A 6,719-nucleotide genomic window follows, 5' to 3' on the forward strand; every position below is an offset into this window, starting at 1 on the left:
TGTGATAGGCTGTGATCAAACTGCCAACATTCACTGCATGGCTCACAATGAAGAATAGCCACTTAGGTCCATATCACAGCAGAGGCCAACACCGTGAGGAGACAAAAAAAGTGTAGGAGATAAATACCAATAAAAAGGTGTGAATTCCATTTTGACTTTTAGGTGGCCGACCAGCAGAGCATTCCAGCCATATCCATGGTGAAGAAGCCCCCTCGATTTTTAGTCCCAAGCCTTATTTGAATTGGACTGGTAAACCATAGATGTTAAATAACCATCCTGAGGCAGTCGGCCAGCTGTAGGAGGGGCCGGGGAGGGGTCCACAGTGTTTTAACCACAGAAATAATTTCAAACTTACTTTTTCAGAGCCCAGCATGCAGCTGCCATCACCAGAATGATGTGGAACACTTGGGATATTCTCGAGTCAAATACTCGTTTGCAATAGCCAACAGACCTCAGGCCATGCTTATGTTCAGCATAAGGCAGCATGAAAGAGTGAACATATCTCCAGCACAAAGGAAGGTAAATAGGCTGATTCCACTAACAGCAGGTAATCACTTTCATTCAGTCATTTTTATGTCAAATTGATACCATAATGTTAACCTCTTGGGGAACTGATTTGCCTTTATACTATACAAATTGTCTTCCACCAGCTGACAGGTTAAAAAAAGGCATTATCTTGAATTAAATGTTTTAACAGCCTAGGTTTGCATTTTGTGTGAAAGTAAAAAGAAATAGCCCAATGCAGTGCACAGGAACTCCCTTGCGCTGATCTTGAATTTTAAGCAATTGCGTAAAATGAGTAATTTCCGCTGTCATTTTTTAAAATTCTTGTCTGGCACATAATTTTGTTGTAAACCTATTCCATTGAATGCATACTGTACGACTACAGCCTTCACATTCATTTTGAGGACTGTAAACAGAAGCTGTGTCCAGAAGGTAATTGGCTATTCTTTGCAATCAATAATGTAGAACTTCCATGAAGCTGTCCTGATCTTCCATCATAACTTTAGCAGAAGATTAGGAGAAACCCTGTAGAAATGGCATAAATGGTCATTTATGCTGTTTCTCCAGAGTTTTCACCATTATCCCACCAAAGTTATGGAGGGATCAGGAAAACAGGTAAATGTGATTTTAAAATGTTATTCTAATGTAAGAAAACAGTGTGTATGAGTCACATAAACTCAGTAAAATAGGTGATGAAGTGTCTTAAATATGCCTGTAAAAAAAACCATCAGAATTCTTCCTCATAAATAGTGCCATTCCCCTTTAATGCCCGGCCAGTGCCCGTTCCATTGCATTTAAATTAGGTCAAGTGGGCTTTATTTTCCCCAACTTCTGCTCCAAGCTCAACCCTAATTATTACTGCCACAATATAAGTAGTGGTATAAGCAGCAGAGTGGTATCCCTACCGTGATTAGCACATTGAGGACATTGTTTTGTTTGCTGTGGCTGAAGGTTTGTCTTACTTTGACTACATATCAATTTTAGCTGTTTGGTTACCTGGAAGTTAGAATCATAGAATCATAGAATAGAAGAAGGCCATTTGGCCCATCGAGCCCGTGCCGGCTCTCAGCTCGTCCCACTCCTCTGCCCTTTCCCCATAGCCCTGCAATTTTTTTTCCTTCAGGTACTTATCCAACTCCCTTTTGAAAGCCATGATTGAGTCTGCCTCCACCGCCCTTTCAGGCAGTGCATTCCAGATCTTAACCACTCGCTGCGTAAAAAAGTATTTTCTTATATCGCCTTTGGTTCTTCTGCCAATCACTTTAAATCTGTTTCCTCTGGTTCTCGACCCTTCTGCCAATGGGAACAGTTTCTCTCTATCTACTCTGTCCAGACCCCTCATGATTTTGAACACCTCTATCAAATCTCCTCTCAACCTTCTCTGCTCCAAGGAGAACAGCCCCAGCTTCTCAGGTCTATCAACATAACTGAAGTCCCTCATTCCTGGAACCATTCTTGTAAATCTTTTCTGCACCCTCTCTAAGGCCTTCACATCCTCCCTAAAGTGTAGTGCCCAGAATTGGACACAATACTCCAGTTGGTGCCGAACCAGTGTTTTATACAGGTTCATCATGGATGAACATAAAATGTAAAAACAGATAGTAAGAGCTTCTACAGGTATATAAAACGGAAGAGAGTAGCTAAAGTAAATATTGGTCCCTTAGAGGATGAGACTGGGGAATTAATAATGGGGAACAGAGAAATGGTAGAGACTTTGAACAAGTACTTTGTATCAGTCTTCACGGTAGAGGACACTAAAACCATCCCAATAACACATAATCAAGGGGCTATAGGGAGGGGGGGACTTAAAACAATCACTATCACTAAAGAAAAAGTACTCGGTAAAATAATGGGACTAAAGGTGGACAAGTCCCCTGGACCTGATTGCCTGCATCCTAGGATCTTAAAAGAAGTGACTGCAGAGATAGTGGATGCATTGGTTGCAATCTACCAAAATTCCCTGGATTCTGGAGAGGTCCCAGTGGATTGGAAAACTGCAAATTTAACGCCCCTATTTAAGGATGGAGGGAGACAGAAAGCAGGAAACTATAGACCAGTTAGCCTAACATCTGTCGTTGGGAAAATGCTGGAGTCCATTATTAAGGAAGCAGTAGCAGGACATTTAGAAAATCATAATACAGTCAAGCAGAGTCAGCATGGTTTTATGAAAGGGAAATTGTAAAGTCTGTGGGTTGTATAGTGAAGTAATACACAGACTACAAGAGTAACTTTAACAGGACTTTACTATTCGAAGGTCAGGGCGAATCTGCCCAATAAATCCTTACCCAGCACTTATATACCGGTGTGGTCACTACCAGTATTACAGTATACAGAAGCCAAAATAAAGTAGTGCAACCCCTAAAATAGTTCTCTTAAAGGTGGACGGTTACATACAATAGTTCTCTTAAAGGTAGACGGTTACATACACTACAATCCTCCCTTTTTAGCTTACAACATACTTATTCCCCATTAAACATACATGTATTCAACTTCATGTAAAACAGTTTACAGATATAGTCTCTGCGGAAAACAGTTCACAGATTCAGTCTCTGTGGAAAACAGTTCACAGATTCAGTCTCGGTGGAGGCGTCTCCTGCGCTTCTTGACTCAGTCCGGACAACGCCTCCGTGGTGTAGCAGTTCCCGGTGGTGTAGTCGGTTCACGTTGCGGAAGTGACTCGTCCAATAGTCCTTCCCTAACTTAACAGCTTGAACTCTGTAACTTCTGAACCAGCATTGCTGACTTTAAAAAAAAAAAACAATTGGATTGCCTTGGGAAGTTCCCCTACTTCCCAACTGATTTGGCTCCGTTCTGAGGGACCATGTGTGTAAAGTCTGTGAGTTGTTAGTTAATTAATACACAGACTACCAGAGTAACTTAAAACAGGACTTTACTATTCGAAGGTCAGGGCGAATCTGCCCAATAAATCCTGACACAACACTTATATACTGGTGTGGTCACCGTCGGTATTACAGTATACAGAAGCCAAACAAAGTAGTGCCACCCTAAAATAGTTCTCTTAAAGGTGAACGGTTACATACAATAGTTCTCTTAAAGGTAGATGGGTACATACACTACAACATGTGTGATCTGGTAGAGGTGATAATGGTTCAGATGGTTATCATCTTCTGTTTCGTCTTTTCCTTTTCTGCTTCTTGGAGACTCTCTGGGCTCCCTTGTCAACTGCCAGCTGTAACGCCACCATCTCCCTATGTTCCTTAGACTTTAAGTGATTCATCCTGATTTCTGCACTTTGGGAGTTTTCAGCACAAGCTGGGCAGACCAGGTCCTCGTAATATTCAGTGTCACTCAACAGGTCCTGGTAATATTCGGTGTCGTCCTGAGGTAGGCCAGCGAGAGGGTCTTCTATTTCCTCCTTACCCAGCTGGACGTTAGCCGGCTTTTGTTCCACATCCCGACATCTGTCCTGAAGAGACTTCATCATGCGTTCAGATTCATCCCGCTTTTTCTGGGCTTCCTGCAAGTCTTTTACTAATGACCTCATTTGTGATTTCAATACTTCAACTTCATTCGGAGATTGATTGATCGGCCTATTCAATCCCTCTACTGAAGTAGCTGTTTCAGCATTCTGTTGTTCTACCTTGACGTGCGTCAGCGTACTTTCGGCATCCAAAGGCTGTTCTGCTGCAGTCTTCTCAGTCTGTGTTGCCACCTCAGCTCTTCCAATAACTTTTGAGAGCTCCGAACCCCTTCCCTTTGACGATTGAGGCTCGTGTTTATGTTTTTTCCATTGTAGAGTCTTATCCCTCAGCATATGAAGGAGTTGGCTGACTGTTGACTCTTCTGCCATCATCCCTTTCCCATTAGCTGCAGGGCTGTTTATAACCTTGCCCTGGAGGAGTTGGCTGACTGTTAACTCTTCTGCCATCCTCCATTTCCCATTAGCTGCAGGGCTGTTTATAACCTTGTCCTGGGGCTCCTTTGCTGTTTCTACTTCGCCATCATCCGCAGCCCCCACCATTTGAATTTCCACAATTGAATCGTCCGGTGATGCTGCACCCAACTTCAGTAGGAGCTCGGAAGTCATGTCGACCAATTGCGCCTTTTCTGCCTGCAACCTGCTAACAAGCGCCTTCAGTTGCGGCACATCTTGTTCCACCCGATTAGAGCACGCACCTTCAGCAGCCGAATCAGCTTTGATTCGTTTGGCCTCCTCGTGCAGACGGTTTGTGTGCTCCTGCTCCCTTTTCTCCCTCAGCTGCTTCTGTTGTCTTCCCAGATTCTCCCATTCGGTTATCATAGAACTTTTTCATTGCTTTCATCTCTTGCTCGAGACGGCAACTCAATTGTTCTAATTGCTGTCGTAATCTGAAATAAGTTTGCGTTCGAGCTCGATGTTCCTCAGTAATATATATGTCTGTAACTTGAACAGACTCAGAATTCTCTGTCCAACTATGTTGTTGTTGTTCAGAGGAATTCTGTTCTGAAACTTTGTTCTCCTCTGGAGCATAAGCCTTTATGTACGCATTTGTTCTACCAACCTTAGTCAGCAAGTCCATTTTAGACTTGTCTTTCATACTTGGGCTGGTCTTATCGTCATCCGTTTCAGAGTCTGAGCTGATTGTCTGCCCCGAGTCCTCACTCGTTATTGCTTTTAGGTAATGCCATTCCATATCTATTTTCTTGATCCACTCCCGTCCTAGAAGTGGTGGTCCTCCCTCAGGTAGTACATATAAGTCCATTCCTGGGTGTTCTTTGCCCCTGTCTCTCACCTTGACTCTTATCTTTCCCATGGGGTATACTTTATGCCCCGTGTATGTCTGCAATACGAACTTGGTATCTCTCAAGGGTATATGTGAGAATAGCCGGTTGTAATCCCTTCGATTTATGACTGATAGGGCTGATCCAGTGTCCAATTCCATTTTCACTTGGACTCCGGCTATTTTTAGCATGACCCAGATAGTTTGTAGGTCAGCTTCCTTACTCACATTGTGAATTCTAAGACTACCCAGTTCCTGGCCGTTTGGGTCTGAATCCGAATTCTGTTCGTCTGAACTCTTCTCAGCCACCTTGTGTACTTTGTTGTACTTTTCCTGTGATGGCTTTTTTTGGTTGTTGGTCTTCTTCCCTGACCGGCATACTTTAGCGATGTGACCCAGTTTGCCACATTTTCGACATTCCTGGTTTTTAAACCAGCATTGGTTCTGGTCATGTGTTGTCTTCCCACAACGATAACATTTCGTTGTACCCGAAGTAATTTGATCCACACTGAGTACCGCTGCCTTTAGCTGCATTTCCGCAGTTCCTTTCGCTGCGGCTTCGTGTGATGCTGCAATAAGGACAGCCCTATCAAGTGTAAGGTCGTTCTCTTCGAGCAGTCACTTTTGCGTTCCTTCCTTCGACAACCCGCACACGAACTTGTCTCGCAATGCCTCTGTCAGATTTCCTCCAAACTGGCAGTATTTCGCTAATCTACGCAGTTCGACCAAGTATTCCGCGTTGCTTTCCTCTTTCCGTTGCGTTCTCGCATAAAATTTGAATCGTTCCGCCAACATCAATGGTGTGGGGTTCAAATGATTCTTCAGGACAGCAACAATATTAGCGAAAGTCTGATCCGTCGGTTTAGCTGGTGATAGAAGATGCTTCAATAGGCCGTATGTCTTCGCCCCCATCGCGTTTAGCAAGGTTACAGCTTTATCATCATCTTCTATTTTATTGGCCTCACAATATATCTCGATACGTTCTACGTACGTGGCCCAATCTTCCACCTCGGCATCGAAGTTGTTGATGTTACCATGCTTAGGCATCTTCACTATCTCTCACTATCTTTCTGCGAACAACAGAATTTCTCTTTAACTTTTTAACTTTTTCTCTTTTTTTTTCCAAAAATGGCGGTTTCCCGCGCTTGTCTTCTTCCCCGCCTACTGGCAAAATGGCGGTTTCCCGCGCTTGTCTTCTTCCCCGCCTCCGAAAATGGCGGTTTCCCGCGCTTGTCTTCTTCTGGTGGGAGGGTAAGCTTTGCCCTCGGGCGCCGACCGCTGGTTTACGGGGTTTGCGGTCTGTGCGCCGGCTTCAGTTTATTCTGAAGCGCGCGCTAGAAAAGCCATCGCGTTCCTTGTTCCCCCCCCCTTCTTCTTTTCGGCAGGGGCAACCGGCGCTGGGGACAACCAGTTGGCGTCAGACAGATCCAGCTCCTGGTCCTTCACGGCAGCTGCTGCAAGCCGCTGGCCGGAACCTCGCTCGGTCTCTCTCTC

The sequence above is a fragment of the Somniosus microcephalus genome, chromosome 7 (genome assembly GCF_052327205.1).
Source record: "Somniosus microcephalus isolate GS21.2 chromosome 7, FLI_Smic_1.0, whole genome shotgun sequence".
Lineage (NCBI taxonomy): Eukaryota > Metazoa > Chordata > Chondrichthyes > Squaliformes > Somniosidae > Somniosus > Somniosus microcephalus.